Source organism: Aythya fuligula, chromosome 15 (assembly GCF_009819795.1).
Source record: "Aythya fuligula isolate bAytFul2 chromosome 15, bAytFul2.pri, whole genome shotgun sequence".
NCBI classification, from domain to species: domain Eukaryota; kingdom Metazoa; phylum Chordata; class Aves; order Anseriformes; family Anatidae; genus Aythya; species Aythya fuligula.
Window position 1 is genome coordinate 15478284 of NC_045573.1, and position 21382 is coordinate 15499665.

The window sequence follows — 21382 nt, forward strand, 5'->3', positions numbered from 1 at the left end:
AAGGGAAGTTTTAATGAAAAGTCACATGAGAATAATCCGCAAGAAACAAAAATGAGATGGCTGCTGTTAATTTGCCTAGGTCTCAAACAGATAAAGGGTAAATATTCAACAACAAAAATTGCTGTGATTTTGTTTATTTTAACACTTACTGGAAAAGCTGTTCCCTTGCCTTCTTACTCCTGAGTGTTCCATGGCAATACAACAGCCTTGTTTGCCCAAAACTGGGGGTGATTTTTGTTTGTTTTCTGTAGCATACACTGAGCATTGAGTCCAGTATTACATATTTTCTCCAGACTGTCTGTTCCTTTGGAGCGAGGAAGGATTCCAGTTCACAGACTGTGAGAATCTGTGGAAGAGCTCTGAAGGTAAGGAAATCCCTTTTCCTAAGGCAGGTGAGGATTCCCACTTTTTGCTCTCTCCAAGTTCTACAGTTGTCTTCATGAGCCAACTGAAAGGGATATCCTACATGGGATGACCAAGTTTTCTTGTCTGTTGGATAAAATGGACAGGCTCACACTGTCCGTGCTCCTGATCAAAGCCCTAAGCTTGCAGTGATAACACAGAATACAGGTTTAAAAGTGAACCTGTTAACTCTCTGCCCACCAAAGATGTCAGTCTCAAGTGCAGAAATCAGTGTTATCACTTCTGCTCTTAGCCTGCTAGAGCCCTGCTAGATGTCAGATCAAGGAACCTGGGATATAGCTTTTGTTTTAAGAACATGTGGATACATAATTACCAAAACTGCATTAATTTGCTGACCAGATGAGTGACTGACATCTATTTCATTTCTTTCATGCCTAGGGCAGATTTCATTGTAGTTGAAGTTACACCAGTTACATTTGCTCCAAAGTCATCTTACCCCAAAGTCATCCCAACCAGACTGTCCTCACAGAGAAAAATCGAGAAAAAATTCCCCTTTTTTCTTTTCAGATCAGTTTTGTAGAGCCTTTTTCTGCATTCATGACAAAGAAAATCATGCCTATTTTGGGTTTTCTTCTCATCATACAAGTAAAAAAAATTCTACTCCCATTTATCTACATCCACAGTCATTTTGAATTTTAACAGGAGGGCAACTACACTTATAATTAAGACATTTCCAGACAAAATGAGCAGAGAATCAGTTCTTCCTACAGTGAATGTTGAATTGTGCTATTATCCTACACTCAGCAGGTGCCAATTTTCTACAAAATCATGAAGTGTCATAATTATAAGCAGAATTACTTGTTAAAGTTTAAGAATCAGACAAATAGCAAATGGGAATGTTGATTATCCAACAAATGTAGGGGAAAAAAGTAAAAATAACTGTGTCTGATGAAACTAGTATATTATTTATGTTCTAAGGGGCAAGACGTATTTCTTTAAAATGTAGTGGTTGCTTCAGAATTTCTAAAGACTATTATTTCAAGTGTTTCTTGAGTTACCTATTTAAGCACTTTTCCCCTGCAATGTTTACAGATACTGTCATTAAATCTTGTGGCATTGAAAAACAAAGAGATGCTACATCCACTGACGCTGCTTGATAGCTATGATTTGAAAAACCTGAGAGAAAAGTGAAGAGGCAGTGTCCAAACTTTTCTATTTATCTTGTAAGTTTTTTTCTTACCATAGTACAATAAGACATCTTTCATTTGGAAGCCCTGATTCCAAAACCACCTGTATGGGTGAAACTGGTATACTCAGCTGAAAATAGTGAAAATAAGGTGAGTATGACTGAGGTAAAAGCCTTGCTCCTGCTTCTTTCATGTTGTAACAAATGTCTGTCTCATGATTCTCCCACTATACTTAGCACTCTGTGTGTGCAGTACCAGGCTCAACAATATAAAATTTATTTACTGTTTCAGTATTATTTATTTATTTATTTACTGTGTCAGACACAGGAACAGGCTTCCTAGTGAGGTATTTGATGCCCCAATCCTGTTGGTGCTCAAGAGGCATTTGGATAATGCCCTCAATAACGTACTTCAACTCTTGGTTAGCCCTGAAGTGGTCAGGCAGTTGGACTTGATCTTTGTAGGCCCCTTCCAACTGAACAGTTCTATTCTATTCTGTTCTCATCTAAAATACAAGTTTTCTGAGACGTGAGGAAGTAAAAGTGAAGATAATCAGAAATGGATATTTTCTTTTCTTTCTTAATGACGTTAGTAATTGTTTTATTCATTCAACACCCAATCAAACGAATCAACACAAATTAGAAGTGGTATCCTCTGAGTCACCACTCCATGGACACAGAAAAATGCCACAGGCCTACAGCAGTTGAAGCCTGCAAGAATGCTCTATTGCTTAACTCATTACAGTGCCCTAGTCTGCACCTTTACCTTCCACAGTCAGGTCCAGTGGAGCTCCATTTTACCATTTGTTTGGTTGTTCCCACTATTCCCACCAGAAAGAAAAAAAAGTTCCCCATATATTTCCAGTCTCAGCTGACTTCTGTCCAGACCATGCTGTGTTGGTAAGACAATGAAGACAGGCAAGATCCTAGTTTCTACTTGATTTTTCTGTTATTCTCAAATTCCATTGCATTTGGTCCTACTAAGTTTCACTCCTTTTGTACTATTTTATTTATAGGTGATATTAATGTAGTCTATGTCCCTTTTTCTAGGAAAAAAAAAAAAAAAAAACATTTCCCTAGTATTAACTTAAAAAATCAGGTCCTAGAAAACAACACTTGCAAAAATCACACTGCATGTAACACTCTAATCCACTACTCTGCTTTGTGAAGCCAATGTACATTAGGAATTGACAACCTTTACACTGCTTAGCCCTGGCAATTATTTATCATCATCAGTTTAATGCAGTAGGTAGCATGTTGTCACAGACCAAAATCTTACCCATTAAATGAAGATTTTGACAGAATGACATTGTGGATATTTTTTCTTCTATAGAGAAAATCTGTATAAAGACCGCAAGTGTTAGAACTTCCAAAAGAAAAAAAAAATGCAAATCATCTACAGGATTTTAACCACCCTCTGTCAAAGTAAACATAAAGATGGTTACAGAAATAAGTTTTAAGCCATATTGATGCCTAATGCTATTTACACACACACACACAAAATGTCATAGTGGAGCAAATCAGCAGTTCACTCACCTACTTCTGCTGCAAACTGTCAGATGCTCTGAGAGAACTCTGCAAGAACAGCTTTGCATGGATACCCTTGTGTGCTTAATTACAGGCTATCATGCCGCTGAAGAAGTTTTATTTCTAAACTCTAAAAGAAGGAAACTGTTTAATCCTCTACCATGTAGCAAAAGAACTCAAAAGGAAAAACATCATCATGAGCTGAAAAAAAACTTAGGTTAAAAGTCTTTGAAATAACATTTTAGCTCATTTTTTACAGTGAAGCTCAGCAAAAATATCTGCAAGATTCAAGTGGAGCAAGAGACTCTGTAATCAGAATATTTGTCAACATTTTAAATGGCTGGCCATGCATTTAACATACGAAACCTCTAAAATCTACATTTCCTGGTATGAGTGTACCTGTAAACAAGCCTTCGAGACAGTTCCCCTTTTAATCACAAGTAAATACCTAAATAAGCAACCACATCACAAAGCTGAACTGCTTGGGTATGAAAAAAAATAAAAACTGGAAACACAGTGGATAAAAAACCGCTTCTGGCAATTACAGCCCATGGAAGGGAGGTTGAACTAGATGTCCTTTAAGGTCCCTTTCATCTACAATTCTATAACTATTAAATAACTAAGACTGTTGTAACTATTAAACATTGACAAAGCTGCAGGTGAATTACAACCAAGAAATCTGTAGAAGAGTGGTATGGGGAAGAGAAAAGCCCTTGGCAGGGTTTCTGGTAACTTACTAAGTATGGAAGGGAGTATAAGAGAACTGGAGTAGCAGCTAATGTAAATTGTGCAGAGGACAGAAAATTATCAAACTAAATTTAGAAATGCATGGTTCAAAAGACCATGATAACAGGCTGAATACATAGGAAAATGAATTGATGACAGAAAACCTTACTTGAAATTTTTGAATGTTACCTTCCTTGAAAACATAATACGCACCTGTAGTTTGTGGCTGGAGGAGAAGAAAGCTAGGTTTTAGGGATTAAAAAAAAAAAAAAAAAAAAAAAGATATAGAAAATGATCCGCTGCTCTGGGGAAAAACCACATATGTTGATGAAGTTATAGACTCCTCTTGCCCTATAAAGATATTACTGTATGTTTCTATCTTTTATGTGGCAAGACAACAAGATTTCCTGCTGAAGTACCACAGACTGCTGATTTTAATGGCTTGAGGCACACCCTCTGACTGTGAAATGAGGAATTCAATAACTGCCAGTAAAAGGTTTCAGTCAAAAACATTTTAGGAGAGATTTTGGGTTATTGGATTTGTTACTTAACACATGCAATTATACCCTTCATGTTAGTGAAATCCTTATGCCATTCAACTTGGATCCATTTCATAACCGTCATGTATCAGAGTGGACAATCAGAAGAAAAGGCATAACCTCCAGCAGATGCCATTAACATCCAAGAGACAGCAGATGCTAACTTTTGCTTTCATGTGAATATATACGTGATCTGCTGCTGCACTGCTTCTGTCCTTACCTTCACTAGCAAAGCTTACAGTGATTGTTTTGGCAGAGCTGTTACCTAACGACTTCCAAGTAAAATGAAAAAAATATTTTGATGTAAATTGTAATGCCAAAGTCAAATATATGCCAGCTAAGTGAAATTAACCTTCAAGTGATACTTGAATAATGGTAAACCAGAAGGGTATGTGAGAGATTAGATATATTGCAGTTTAATTATGTTACAATAATTCACCTCATTAATTTCCTAAGAAACAATAACCACAACAGTTAAATACTGTAATTAAAAAACACTATTTCAGACCTAATTTTAATTTTATGTGACTTTGCAATATTACCCAGTGCAAATATAAAAAAAAAGAAAAACAAAAGATAGAGCAAATATCAAGTTCTCTGAAGAAGCCGTAAAAAACATCCTCATCCCTTTAACACATGACAACAGAGAAACAAGGTGAGCACTACTTTGATTTATTTCTGTCTCAGTCTGTGCCACAATGACCCCACTTCTGCAAATAACACCAGCAGGAAGCAGTTCACAGCTTCTGCTAGGTCGCAAGTACTCTGGGGACATTTTTGATTCTCTCCACTGTCAATATGCATGGTTAAAATAACACCTCCCTGGGAAGACCATCAGTTTGGACAACACTGTACATGTAAATTAACAAAAAAAAAAAAAATTAGTCCTGCTACTTTCAGAACAGACCATGTAATTTGTAAGATCCCACCATACATGCGGAGAACATTTCTCCACGCCGGCAATGCTGCTGCCTTGGTCAGACATACATGTACTAATACAAATTTATGTAGAACAAGAATTTGATATAAATTGAGCACCTCAAAATGACAAGTAAGCCCGACACCTTCAGCACTAAAGCTCAGATGGTGTCAATACCAGAGGAGAGTTTGGCATGAAATCCCAGGAAAGCAGCTCCCTGCTGCTTCGATACACGCTGAAGCATCAGTTTCTGGGGGATCTTCTATCTGTTTGTGAGCTAAGCAGAATTAGCCTTTTTATTTAACAAATTCATAGCCTACGTTGATAACACCTGCAGGTATTTTCCACATGGATTAAGGCAGGTAACAGTTAACAGCTATAAAGAAAAACCTCATGTTAAGAAAATTCTATATAGATTATATCCTTCATTCAATTACAGTGCCAAATCTAAAGTAAAAGGTTTGTTTTGATTACTTGATTTTAGATTTTTTATTTATTATGTTTTTTATGTTATGGTTTATTCCACAATATTGTGCAACTACACTCTTATTACTTAGCTGTGTTTTTTTGGTTGGTTGGTTGATTTTGTAGTGTTTTGTTTTTTTTTTTTTTCTTTATGGCTCTCAAAGGAAAAAATGAAATATCTTTTTAAAAATGGTGAGTAATAAATGAGAAGCTTGTGTTCCCATAGAACAAAACATAACAGAATTGAGAAAGCTATGTTCAAATATATAAATACTGCAGCAAGAATAAAACTCATTCATTTGTAACATTTTTCCATTAAAACAAAATAATAAGTACTGAAGTTCAAATGATATATGACTATCTCCTTGAAGAAGATATTCTTTACATCTGATAAACCGTAAATACTAGAGAAGGTACCTCAGGCAGAACACGCACATTTGAGTGATCTTGGAAATATACAGTCTATATGAGGATGAGTTATGAAGGTGAACGAATTTAATATATCTGGTTGCCTGGTGGACACCCACAATTTGCAATTTAATCATCCACAAGTCATGGCGTGTTCATAATTGTATTAGACTTTGAAATAAGGCAATACTGGTTATGCGGAGACAAAACAAAACAGCCCACCTTTTCATGTTTATGGTAATTCATCAAGGAAATCGTAGTTATGCGCAAGGTGAATTAAAGCATTAGAGCTGCACTGCATGAAGAGAAAATATATTGCAGACAGATTTTTGAATCTACAACATACAACAGTGCATCATTATTGTCCCTTCAGATTTACACAAGGAAAATAACACCTGTACTTTCATTCTATATGACGAGCAAGGGTTGTTTTTTGTGTTTTGTTTTGTTTTGTTTTTCTGTAAGATAGTCTTAAGAATATCAACATTTCCAGAGTCAAAAAAAATGAACCTCTACTTAAAAAACAGAGGCACAGGCATTAACCCTGTAATCCCAGACCCTCGCAAAATAAGACTTATCAGAATTGTTGATATACATTAAATATTTTTTTTAGAATCACTGAACTAGGTAGGGAAGGTTATTTTCATATTTTCGTGGCTTAGACTCTCAACTGCACAAGGATTTTCTTTCAGTAAGCATTTAATTACTTAGAGAAAAGAAACTGATATCTCCTGGAAGTATTGAGGGAGATCATACTACAATAAACCAGGCTAGTGCACATTTTTTGGAAGTAACAGACCCAGGTCCAAATCTCTGCTTTGAATGAAGAGAACATGTAGACGTGATCAGTAATCCTATTTCACATGAAGTAAACAGTTCTGGCGACAGGCACTGAAGGAGACCTTCCCTTCACACTACGGCTGATCATTCTGTGAACAGGATGCTTTGCTGTGAGTTGGGAGACATATGACCCTTCAGGTACAAGGAAGTATTGAAACTCTTGCACATCTTCAGATTTGACCAGAGAGAAATACCTTTTGAGCTTGTTGTTTTGTCAATAAAATCTAGGAAGAAAAATCTTATTTTGGGTTGATTTGAGCAAATTCTTTTTCATTTTTTTTTTAGTGTTACCATGGATTCAAAAGGAAAAAGAAAGCAAACAAACAAAACAAAAAACAGAGCAATACATTAACTCACGTAACTCATATCCACGTACGTTCGTGGAGGAGGAAAAAGGGAAGAGGTAAACTAGAAAAGGAGTAAAAGGAAGAACCTGCAGGACTGCAAGACATTGGTCTCATAAAAAATTCAAGCAAGGCACTGCAGTCTGTTTTTTTTTCCTCAGTAGAGGAAAGCTCTTTGACCTTCTCAGCTCACAGTGCCCCCTTCCTGGTGCAGAATCAGGTCCTCACCAGCCCTGAAACCCCTGGGTGACAAAGGCTGGGTGGTGCTGAACAAAAGACTGGGTTACTCTCAGCAAGACACTGAAGGGAAAGAAAAGAGAGGTCTCAGTTGATTGAATTCTCTTAGAGGAGGGGGACAGGTTGACACTGGGTCTGTATTTCTGGTTTCTTTTGCCTCTTGCAAAAGAACTCTCTTAGACAGGGAGTTCATACACATAAATGAATATGAGCAAGGGAAGTCTAGTAACTACCACTCTTAATGGTGTTTAGAAATATTTTCAAGTATGGATCAGTATGCACTGATCAAGGAAGACAGAATCACAGAATCACAGAATTTCTAGGTTGGAAGAGACCTCCAGAACATGTAGCTGTGCAGCTCCTCAAGAGCAAGCAAATCTCCTTCACTTGGAAGCTAGACTACAGTATTTCAGATGCTGCCATAGAAAGAAAGAAAAAAAATAAAAGAGGTGGTTAACACTGCTATTAACCCTGAAGTCTTCTTGCTCTGAGTATTATCACTGAAAGCTTTAGAAACACCACTGTATCATAACGTCGTCTCATTCCTTCCCAAAAGACAATCACATAGGAAGATCTCTAATAAAAAAAGAAAAGATTAATTGGAGAGCTGTCTTCAGAGACCAAATGTTCCAGACCTGACAGTTCTATAATGTAAGTAATTAGGGCAACTTATGAGTTACATTATCAGAGCAAGCACCATGATCAGCAGTTGTTTATATTTCAGGGTCTATTCATGAATACAGTATACAGAAAGTAGAGCACTAAAGACAGAAGAAACAGATGTTGCCAGAATAGAGCTGACTTCTCAGCTGATTGTCATTCTCTCCCTAACAATGCCTTCAATGAATGCATCTTCATTAAAATAAATTTAATCTTCAGTAAAAGCAAGTAAACTGTTGCCTGTCAATGCAACCTGTAGAAGTAGCAAATAATGCACTTCTGCAGATGGCACATCAAGTCAACTTCTTTTGTAACGTGAAGATTAAAAAAAAAAAAAAAAAAAAAGTGAAGATTAAAGGTGAGCATAGCAGTTCAGGGGAAAAAAACACAACCATTTGCACTAACCTCTGCTCATTTCTGCAACTGCATATGACCTATATTTCTGCTAACGTTCTTAAGTGCTCATGGCCACTGTTGGGGGAATACCTGTGGCTCCTCCTCTAGGCATATGACTGGCTAACAATAGCTGGAAAGAAACAAAAGCCTAAATAACCAAAACTGAGGCAGCATTTGCCCCCATACTGGTAATGCTAAAGATAATGACCATTTGCCAGATAAAACAATTAGCAGGGAATTGCTAAGAGGAAAAAAAAGGAGTCAGCTTGAAAAAAAAGTATACAGGAGACATGGAGATCTGCAACAAAAAGAAGAAAGATGAGGGTGACACATTTGAGGCAGAGATGAGTTTGATATTTGCCAGCAGTCACTCCGACAGCATCACAACCTCTGCCTGGCCAGAGCATGGGGTGTTGTACCCCACAACAAAGACTTCATGCAAAACAGGGCAAGTCTCTGAAGTGGACTGGGAACTTTTGGGGATTAGTTATAGAATAGCATAGCACAGAACAGTAATTTGTAGGTACTTCTCAGAACTTTGCAAGTGTCAGGTATTGTGATTTATAGTATTCTATAGTGACCTATGGTATTACTGATTGGGTTTGAGTGCATAGTTCAGTGACTGTTAATTACACGCCATTAAAAAATCAATAAATTGCTTTGATCATGACTGATTTAAAGAATTTGAGCTGAGGTTTTTGTCTGACAGTTTTTCGTTAGATCTCAGTGTTACTTACTTAGCTTTCGTTTTTCTAATATCTTCACTTGTCTGAGACCTTAAGTGGTACAATACGCTCAGGAAGTAATTTCAGCTGAATTTAAACCTGATTTGAAATCAGTTCTGTTTTTGGCTTTGTCAAATGAAAACTTGATAAACATCTAAAGGATGACAGATAATAACACATGGGATGTTTATCAGAAACAAAATTATAAATGGTAATACAGTTTGTCTCCCAACTCAAAAACAGTGTCATGTCTGATTACACATCAGACACAAAATTCTGCAAGCACATGCAGTGCTTTCCTACAGCAAGAGTAAGCACATGATCACAGATGAAAAGTAACAGTAAAAGTAAAGTTAACAAACGCAGTGTGTCCAACCTGCATGCCCCTGCAGCAAGGGGCAGTGGTACTTCTGTAGAGGCACTAAGAAATTACCATTCCCTCTGTAGCTGCTTAGTGCATATGGTGGGAAAGGCAAGAAGGTGAACGTTCCTTTAACTTTGTCATTGCTCTCTCTCTAAAATCTCATTACGTATCTGATTTTACTCCTGATGTCCCATTGGCTTGATGGATTTTTACCTATTCAGACTTACAATAAAATGTAAGAATCAAGAATCTAGAATGCAGGATTAGTATTTTAAAGAGAACATTCCCAAGCCTCTTGAAAATTGTGTTTTCTATCTGATTCTCTTATTTCTATTACATAAAACATTGGTGAGAAATTACATTCAGAATGCTTCTCTTTCAACAGTAACACAGTAGTCTTATAGAGAAGAGTGTAAAACATTTTTACTACACTCTCACTTTCTGTGAGGGAAGAAACAGTTCCTAATATCACAGACAGTATCAAATATGTAGTTTTCTATTCAAAGTATCACCTTTGGTCTCATTATTTCACAGAATCACAGAATTTCTAGGTTGGAAGAGACCTCAAGATCATCCAGTCCAACCTCTGACCCAACACTAACAGTCCTCCACTAAACCATAAAAACTAAACCATAAAAAATATTTCTCATATCTCAAAAGTTATATTTTGAGATATTTCTCATATCTCATATATTTCTCATATCTCAAAATATAAGTGTATAGTTATACGGGTAAAACCAAAAACCACAAAAAGAATCCCTTATGGGAAAAACACGACTACCTGAAAAGTAGCTAGTTTAGGTAGTTTTGGCGATTAATGCTACAAAATGAAAACAGTACTGAACTTAGAAGTGAACTTCACACTTGATGAAAACTCCAGAGACAACTGAAACAACACAAGTTTCAGTTACTCAGTTGTTCATTCTTGTAGAATATTCTAGTCAAAATGATGATATAAACAAATTCCTTGGGAAAATACATCTTTAATGAAGAAATTCTATGAAAACTATATTTTAAATCATCCTTCTGATATATAAATCTTTCTTTATGATCTTACAAACAACCTCAGGAAGACACCGGGGAAATAAAAGGTATGATTTGTGTTGCAGGAATGAAATGGGAGCCAGCGGCTTCATGCTGAGCAGACACAAGATACAGAAATAGTTTGTTAACATATGCATTGACAGTTTAGGTAAAGAGACAATGTTCAGCTTAAAGACAAGACTGGAATAGTTATTTCAGATAAAAATCTGGATTAATTAAAACTTTTACTTACAACTTATATGGAAAAAAGCCATGACTACATTTTTGAACTTCTGTTGTTCTCTGGGCTGTCCCACAGACATGATTATAATGGTATGAGTTCATGTGGACATGTGCACCATGAATAGCATGTATTGGTGGTACATACAGTGCTAAACAGGTCAGAAAGTACTGCACCAGCTTGTGTTGGGACACTTGATGTCAGGCAGCACACAGCTTCCAAATGCAACACAGCAAACAACAAGCTTTCCCTTTACAGCATGGGAAAAAGGAGCAGTGCTGGCACTGCACAATCTTAACTTACTCATGTCAGTGCCGCTGGGACTACCGCTCGTGCAGGTCCCTGCCCACAACTGCTGTTCACTCTGAACCACATGGATCTAGAGGTTAATATCCACATGTCTACAGCATGATCAGCTTCCTATCAGCCCACTGTATGAGCTTGGAACACAGAATATCTTGAACTGGATGGAAAGGTATGGGTTTGGGCAGGGCGGATTTCACCTCAGCTTTCCGCCTGATGAGAACATCTAAACTCTTTAACAACTTACATGTTTTTGTGGTAATTTCTAAGAAATGTTAACAGTCTGGTCTATGTCTACTCTAAGAGACTGATCTTTGACTAAAGCCACTGAGGATACCCAAGTAGATAAATATCTTTTTCTTCTTTTTTAATACCATCGAGGTAAATTGTCTTTGCAAAATAGTGTAAAGTGACTTTGGTTCCTGAGCACCAGATCCTAAACAGCTGATTCAATCCTTGCAATACAGATGGAAAAATATAAAGATATTATGCATCATAACAACAAGCCAAGAAATACAGCCATGTTTCGTAACTGAACGAAATGTTTAAAATAATTTAACAAAGAAAAGTAAATAAAGTAGCAATGATTTATCTCAGAGGAATATTGCTGTAACCATAGGTTAATTACAAGCACCAGCATTTATTAGCTTGCAGAGGAGCTAGATCTGGTTTACTTCCAAAGCAGCTCAAAGTATAATAAGACGAAGAAATTGTTCACATGATAATAAATCATACACACAATTCCCTGTTTGTTTCAGTAAACATCTTTACTCTGGAGGCACTGCATGCAGAGCTTCTTCCTGACAATAAAAAAGAACTCTGTGTAACTTACAGTTCCAGGGATGCATTGTGCCCCCAGAACTCATTCAGCTGAAAAAGTAGAAATAATTTCAGTTTACAGAAGTTTTCTCAAAATGATTACAGAACTTGCCATATAACAATCTCCAAAACAAACTGCTATTTTCCTTTTATGTTCCCCTTGACATTTTTAGTTCTTTAGCTGTTTCTAAGTTTCGATTTTCACAAGCTTGGCAATGTTTTCTCTGATAAATAACAGAAGTTTAAAAAAAAAGTCTCAAGCATCTGTGATAAAATGGAAGGACAATGTCATTAATTACTTTGTGCTTATATGTATAGAAGAAAAATGAAGTGACAGTAGGAAGAAAACATTTCGAGGTGTTTTAAACATATTGCTTCTTATATAAGAGATAACTAACAAACTCATTTTTACCTCTGTGCTGGGTCTGGCTTGGATGGAGTCAACTTTCCCTGCAGCAGCCCATACAGTGCTGTGCTCTGCACTTGTAGCTAGAGCAGCACTGGTATCACACCAGTGGTGTGCCCATTACTGAGCAGTGCTGGCACTGCATCAGGACTCCCTCCAAGCCCCCAAGGGTCGGGGGGTGGGCAAGTGATGATGAGAGGACATCACCAGGGCAGGTGACCTAAACTGACCCAAGGGATGTTCCATGCCATGTGGGGTCACACTCAGCAATAAAAAGTGGGAAAGGGGAAGGAGTGGAGGGGCTCTCATCATGGAAGCTTCTGTCCTCCCGAACAACTGTTATGTACACGTATATTGAGGCCCTGCTTCCCGGGATGTGGCCAAACATCACTCATAGGGAGTAACTACAAGGTTAAAATATAAATGATTATCCTTAAATCTGCAAATCACTCACACAAATATATTGCAATGTCAGAAGTATAACAATGTGTAGAAATTGAATTGTCTTTGCATAAAGATTATGGTACGTGTGTCAACAGAACGAGCAAATTAATACCTTGAATATTTCCATTCGTGTTTTCTGGTCACAGAAAGCTATTTTACCTTTCCTCACTTTTGTGGAGGTTATTTACCCTTTCCTGTAATTGTAAAACTTCTCAGTATGTGCAGTGAATTCCTCTCTTATGATTATTTCTAACTAGTTTTTTAATGTCCTGTTGAATCTAACTGCTTAACAGCTTCAACTGCACTTTTTGAACTTCCTTTCCTTATAAATACTGACACTTTTTATTAATAGGATTTCCAATTTGATATGCCCTGAGTTGCAATGCCAGAAGGATTACTTAGATTGTTGAAATTTATTTCTAAGTCTTTGTGGATTTGATCACATAACTGAAGAGGCTTTACTCAGGATTGCAAAAGGACATGCCACACAGAAAGTTTAGAAAACCAGTAGTTAAAGGGCAGGCTGGTTATGTGTTAGGTTTTTCGACTATGGGTCTAAGTGCCATGGTTTCTAATATCACAGTTTCATATATTTCTATTTAGATATTCTAAAGGTCAAGGTCAAGCCATTCCTAGGTCTCTTAATCTCAAAGTAAGAATGAGGATGAATGACAAAACAGTTTATCAGATTTATCATGTTGCTGGCACCTATGCCACGAGGTAATCAGATCCTCTGTCATGAATATTTTTGATTTTGGAGGAGGACTTTGCTCTTTTTGCAGTAGGCACAGGAGGGAAGAAAAAAAAAAATGAGTATCAGGGTGGTGGTCCCTGAAATACAAGAAGGAAAAGCATGAGGAACATGTGATGCATGAAGACTAAATGATGCAGACGTTCAGTAGCTGACAGAAAAGAATTTCAGACAGCCCACACCATCAGAAAGTCCAAGCAAACTGTCTGTTCAAGTCTTTTAGAAAAGTTTGTTTATAAGCTAATACATACTAATGTCTCTTTAAGAACGTACTTGTGTTGTCAGCAGGTTGTCAAAGAGCTGTCAAAAAGTCTCACCACATCAAAAGTTTATTTAAGGACAGGGCTTGTATTTCAGGCAAGCTCACATCACTTGAACTTCCTGCACTGTTACGCCAGCTGCAGTTTTTGTGTAGAAAGTAAGATTTTACACTAAACAGCTTTTCATGTAAAAAGCTAATTTGTGTAGATACTTTTCAACAAAACTTTATCAGACCTAAGATGTGAATCTGATGTCTTCAACGTCAGATCTGCTTATGTTCTTTAAATTTGGTGCTTAAATATACACATCTTATCTTGCTCAAGATTCACAAAGTTCATTTCCAGTCTTAAAGATCCCAATGTGACCGTACTGAACACAGCACACAGAACATTTTATGTTCCGTTTAAACTCACTGTGTTCACTAAAACTGTGTATCGTACTTTATTACTGTGAGAAGAATCACATGTGGTAAATCACATCACATCAGGACTTATATATATAACAACTATAACCAATACAAAAGTAAATGAATCTTCAACATATATGAATATCTTAATTAGATAAACTAATGCTAATCAATGGAATGAAATCAACTGTGATGAATAACAAGTTGATTCTTAACCATGCTGATTCTAAAATATATACCAAAGTCCTCTCAAAAATCTGCTCGTAAATGCAAAATGTCAAAAGGCATTGACACCACAATCAACATGGGATTCACACACAGGATACTGCAGATATTGAAAATGTGATTAGTTCTTCTTTGACTGCAGCTACTACTTCTACCATTTTCTCCCCAGTATTTTTTATATATGTTTTCTATATTTGGACTATCTATATTTTGTATTTTATATTATCTGTATTTTATGTTTTATATTATCAGACTATCTATATTTTCTATATATATTTTCTATATTTGGTGATGATCACCAAAGTTTGCTATTTATTTTAGTAAGAGCAATGAATAAATTATGTCAGCTCACATAAATCTATGAGGAATGATTTTCTCCCTGGATATGCACACATATGAAAAGCTCAACCTCATCCCTCACCTTCCCACAATGTATTAGCATCTTCACTAAAACACTGTCACTGAACTATCCAGGGGTTACTTCAGGTGAATAAGACATGACTGTTTTTTATAAAAGACATTAACTCTTTTAGAGCAATTTCCCTATCTAAAACTGTTTATTGATAATTTCATCTTTATTTTCAATAATTATGTTTCTACTATAAGTTATACTCCTATTAGCTGGGAGAAAGGATTCACACCCTCCTCTGTTGTCTCCTCTTCACATAGTAACTAGGATCTACACAACCAGCAATACTGCATAATGGTACATTACACCATTATGCAGCAGTCTTCCCTCTGTGAAGTTCTCTTACGATCAAATACATTATTGTCTGCAGAAAACACACTTCTTAAATTTTTTATTTCTTGAGTTATAACTGGGATCATACACACACAAACATGTAGAACACTCTGGGGCACCAACTCATTTGCTACCTTGTAAATCACTGTAATATATTCATCTGTTTTCATTATATATACAATATTTATAGACATATTTGCAAAGTTCAGTTTTAAAATCATATTTTGTAAGAAATGGAAACCCAGTGATTAATATATAATAAACTATTAATTACTTTTAAATGCTATTAAATCTGCTGGGTGTTTCTTCAAGGATGGCTGCCCATATCTGACAATTTCAAATTTCTCTGAATTTCTCTGGATATGCCTATCCATTAAATGAAAAAAATGTCAAATCAGATATCTCTCACTTAAGGCATCATTCTGTAAGACAAGTTTTCCCTATCCCATGGGATGTCTCTTGATAAAGGTAGTAATATTTACAAACAGCTATCAGACACCCATTTTTTCAAAAGGAGTTTATGAGCCTACTTGGCAAAACTGAAGCTTAATTTCACCTTATTTATTTATTTATTTATTTTTCCAGTTATGATAACCAGTTGTGGTATTCCTTAAAACCAAAAATGGATCAATCATTCTTCTACTTTGTGATAATTCAACATATTAAGCACAAACCCAGAAGGAAATGATCTCAATGAATAATATGTCAAAATAATGCAATGCACTTTAGCTTATATTCTGCTGATGGATTTTAAACAAGTCTTTAGGAAATGGTAATGTTGTTTTGAAGATGAATCTACTCATAACTGACACACTATGACAAACAATTTATTTTCAAAGTAGCAATTTATGAGAATCAGGTGAAAGATGATAAAAACTTAATAAAAGTTTGAAAACATTACAGGATTGAAGGCAGCGCATCAATATCTGAATCTCCAATCAAGAAAGTACCGTTCTTAATGTTTTTTTAGAGCTCTGCCTCTCAGAGCTATAACGTTAAGTTATCCAGGTCATGAAGCTCCGATCTTCCCAGTCTGTTTTCTCCTCGGCATGAGATTATGAAATCCATTTATCTTAACCCAATAGAACACTCTATCTGCAGATACAACACATGCTGCTATCAAAGAAGCAAACAGCATTGGAAAGCCTTCTGATATATTTATTAACTGCTTAGTGCTACTTTATTAGAGGAATAATATAAACTCACGCACAGGCTTCTTCTTGAAGCAATGGGACAGAAATCTGAGAAGACGTGCTACTGCAAGTGGAGCTACTGCAATGTCCAGATCTCCAACTGACAATAAACTTTTCATTAATATTACACTCTTAAGTAAAAGTAAGTATGCTGCTTCTTGCCTCTTAAGATTCATTTAGTTGCTGAAGAACAAATAAAGTTCAACTGGTAACAAGTAGGTAGAATAAACAGAACAAGGAACATGCATAAGTTCCATGACACGAAGCAAATGATAACATTTTATTGAGTAATCTAAGCAACTTTTTGCAAAGTGATTACGAAGCAGAATGAAATAGCTGAATTCAATGAACACACGTATACCTATACACAATACATCTATCCTACTGAGAACTATTGCCAGCTTCCAGGAATCAAATTTTTAAAACCTAGAGGACCAAAATTGTTCAGACATGTGGCTGTCAGGTATGTTTTTGTGAAAAATGCAGTCTTTCCCAGAATCTAGTATCAGTTTCGTGTCATTTTTTACTCTCAATTTTTATTGTCACTTCGTCAATTTAGCAGCTAACACAAACAAACGCCCCTGAATTTCATATTCTGGTTGCATTTAATTAATGGTAGACTAAAATTGAGTTACTTTAGACTTTATTTTTGAGGACCTTTATATATAGTCTTAATATTTATTTGCACCACTTTAGCCTAAAATGCCTTTGTCCTACATCCTGTGGACCCCAATCACTGTTTACTAATATTCCAAAGGAAAAGACAAGAAATAGAAGATATAAAGACCAGACCTAAGAAAGAAACAAATGCTAAATGCTATTTGCCGTCTCTGTTGTCAAAATTTTGAGAGGCTATCTCAGCATAGGGGAAGAATCCTGAAAAAATAATGCTATGGCTTTACAGATGTAAACTGTCAGGATTTCAGTACTGACTTACTGAATGAGAGATGATGGGCAAGACCACGCCCACCTATTAGTATTAAAAGTGATTGATGCAGATTGCTGGACAAGAGTCCAGAACAGGATAGATAGGAAGTTCAAGGAAAAGGGTTACTTTTTTTTCCCTGTCAATTTGTCGCTTCCTCACCTCTCTCTCAAGGGCCATTGGATGAGAAATAAAAGACAGAGGTAGAGAAAAAAGACAGGAAAAGAGTAAGCCTGAGGATGAGAAGAAATTACAAAGGCAAATCCATTGGACTAGATGATTTTTAAGGGTCCTTTCCAACCCAAATCATTCTATGACTCTACAAACTTTCCATTAACACCAGTAGATCTATATTCCCACATTTTTCTAGCTTGCCACAGTTATCTGCTTCCTGTGAAGCTATTTGAACTGGATTATTAAAAACAAACAAACAAACAAACAAACAAAAAAACCTCTCAATCAGGAAAATACATATTCTGTTGCATCCTATAATTCCATTCTTCACGGTAACTTCACGGTATCAGTGTAAAAGGGCAGATGATTCAAATGCCCTGGACAATGTTAGGGATGGCACATTATCAAAAAGATCTTATAACCAAAATGAACTACACTGGTATATTTTAGAGCTATGTGGACAGCGATCAGCACTTACCAGTTGAAATGGCTCAACAATGATTTTTTTTTTAATTCTTGGACCAATAATAGAATCCAACAATGCACAGGCAATGGTAAGGTTTTTAATGCATGCAAATTTGCAAGGCACAATGCATTTAATAATCCCTCATCTAAGTAAGCTGTAAAGAAGCCAGCAGGAGAAATAATTAATTTACATTAATAGCTGTTAATGTGGTTTACTGCAGTGACTGAGTTAAAAAAAATAATAAAAAAAATAACCTCAAGAGCTAGAAGTAGCTAGAAGTAACAGTTCACTCTGCAACAACTATTTGCATTTTGATTCTCTAAAAAAACTATAAGTGCATAATTAGATGTTAAGCACCTGGTTCATTTAACAGAGAGTAAGGTTTGCCAACAGCAAACTATAGTAACACAGCAATTTGCCAAAAATTAACAAAACCAGCTTTTCATAGGCATTGAGTTTACAACTAGGGAACCATTTCAGAGAAAGTCCTCATCCTCAACAGTTGCCATCATGGAAGATGTTCCCACATAGAGCCTTTTGAAGTAAAAATAGTGATGGAATAATTGTATCACAATAATCAACATTAAATTGAATATAGTATTCCTAAGTGGTGTTAGCGTCATGAACTTCTTACTGTTCTAAAATCACTTTGAAAAATACAATAATATGAAGAAATCTTGCATGAAAATATGGTTAAGACCTACAACAGCTATTAACTTTGAGTTTCAACTCTTCAGTCTCTAAATTTTATTTTATTCACATTTAGTTTCACCCCAACATTTTTTCTGCTTTGTCTAGTTAAGCCATTGGAGACCTTTCTGTACAATGAAGGCATTCTAATATAGCCATTTATATGTCAGCTTCATGCTCTGTTATGAAGAGAGTGACCGAGAAGGAGTGGCAGAGAAGAAGCTCTATAGACAGACCACAACCTGTATTCCCCTGTTCCCCTGCACTGCTCGGGGGGAGGAGGTGGAAGAGGGTGGATGAGGGGGGAAGGTATTTTTGGTTGCCTTCCTTTGTTTCACACTTCTCTAGCTTGTTAGTAATAATTTTTATTATATCCCTACTCTGAATCTGTTTCACCTGTCATGATAATTATTGAGTGATCTCCCCATCCTTATGTCAACCCTTGAGCCCTTTGCATCGTATTTTCTCCCCCTTTCCCTTTGAGGAGGAGGAGAGAGCAGCTGAGGTGGAGCTCGGCTGGCCACACAAGTAAAACCACCACAATTACATGACTTGCTTGGAATCTTCCTTGCAACCTACCTTCCCCGAAACGTTGATGTACAAAACCCCCAAGCTCTGGTCAATCAAGCAATCAGTTGCAAGTATTTCTAAGGTATAACTTTACCTTTGGCCAGTAGATAATTGAACATGAGTTCATATTCATAGTTAAATAATCATGAGCAGCAACATTCCTAAACACAAGTGTACATCTTGTCTAGTAAGTAATTGAGCAATGTTGTGTTTATGAGAAATAAAATTGTGTTTTTGCATTGGAAAATTCCACTAGCCTTGAATATTAAAAAGAGATTGTGCAGGCATAACAGTGGGGAGTATGTTAAGCAGATCAGGGGAAGGTCCCACTGTCCTAAAATAAGGAGGATAGTTAAGAAAAACACGACAAGAAGTGTGAAATTAGTAAAAACAAAAAATCATGGATCCTCTAGTCACAACAGAAGAAGGGGAAAAAAATAAGGAAAAGGATAAATTAATGGTTGGTTAAATAAAATTGTACATATATGGTATGGTAATAAGCATTGAGTAGTTTGTGAACCTGCAGTACTCAGCCAGTGAGGAAACAGGAGGAATCAAGTGTCAGGTAATAGGCAATATAAGGTTATGATAGACTTTTGCTGTGTGTTCCTGCTTGCAGGATACCCACCATTGCAACAGCAAATAGAAATGCCACTTCACTGAGATCTTTGCCTGAGCCTATGTTATTGGCTACAGATTGTTTCTCACATATTGAAATATACTAATCAACAGAAAGCTTAAATACGTTTTCTAGAGAAGTGATAAACTGTTCTTATAATCTTAAAAGAAGTTTGGCATGCCTGAAATGGGATCTTTATATGACACTTCACAGATGTACAATTCAGATGACCTTTTGAAGTAAAGTGACTGTATTCTCTCTTTCAATTGAAATTGTAATTATTGGAAAATACATTTTTGATAATTTGGTATTGGATTTAAACCATCATCAAAACACGACAGCATTTAATAAAACTATTTTTCCCCAAAGATATATTAGTCTTTTTCAATGGAAATATTTTCCTCAGTAATTTAAAAAGATTAAAAAACATTCTGCAAGAAATCTGCATCTGTAACAAGGACATATATTTTCTTCTGACAAGTGATAATTGCAATAAAGCAGAATGCATCCATAGATAAAAGTTGCACAGAAGCCATCTTAAATCATTTTGTTTATCATGTTGCCTAATTTTGAGCCATGTTGAGTGGTGATTTACCTTAGAAATTCTCAATATTTTAACATTAATAGAATAACATGAATCAAGATACGACTCAATGTAACTATATGCTGCATTTAGTTCAGATAAGAGTTTTAAGCAGCATGAGAACACATTTCCTAATTTTCACTCTCCATATGGTAGGCTTTGTTTTGCTTTCCACCATCCAATGCTATATAGAAGTCATTGTAAGAGACTATTTTCAGGATGCAAATATTTGGTATCATCTGCTGAACAACCTCGGTAGTCAGTGAGATAAATGGGTACATTTAGTAGTTTCTTTTCTAAGGAAAACAATATGCTTACAAACTTGGTTGTATTATGCTTACAACGATGTTGTGAAGCGTCCACACTAGAAGAAAAAGTAATGGTTTGTAAACGTTTCCTAGCTTGTCTTTCACTTCCTTCATCTCGTGTAGAGAACAATGAAGTGAGGAAACTGGTATCAGGAATTCTAAAAGTCTTTCCAAATTGTGATGAATTGTAACTGTATGGGATGATACAGAGTTGTAGCATGCCTTTTTGCTTACATAGTAAGAATCATCTAAACAGCTGCAATCAGATATATACATGCACACACACACAAGGAAATATAGAGATATTTTTAACATAGGAATTTAATTTATTATACTCCCCTTCTCTTGCAACCAGAGTGCTAGTATGCTTTTCCTGTTCCTGAAGTTTTGACCAGGAGAAAGGATGTTCAAGGGACAATAAACCAAGCTAATTAATGACCTCAGGGAAAGACAAACTAAATCATTCTGGGCAGAGGAGTTTCCATTCAGTCATGTTTTCCCATCTATTCTTATAATGTGGGGCTTCTTTTTCAC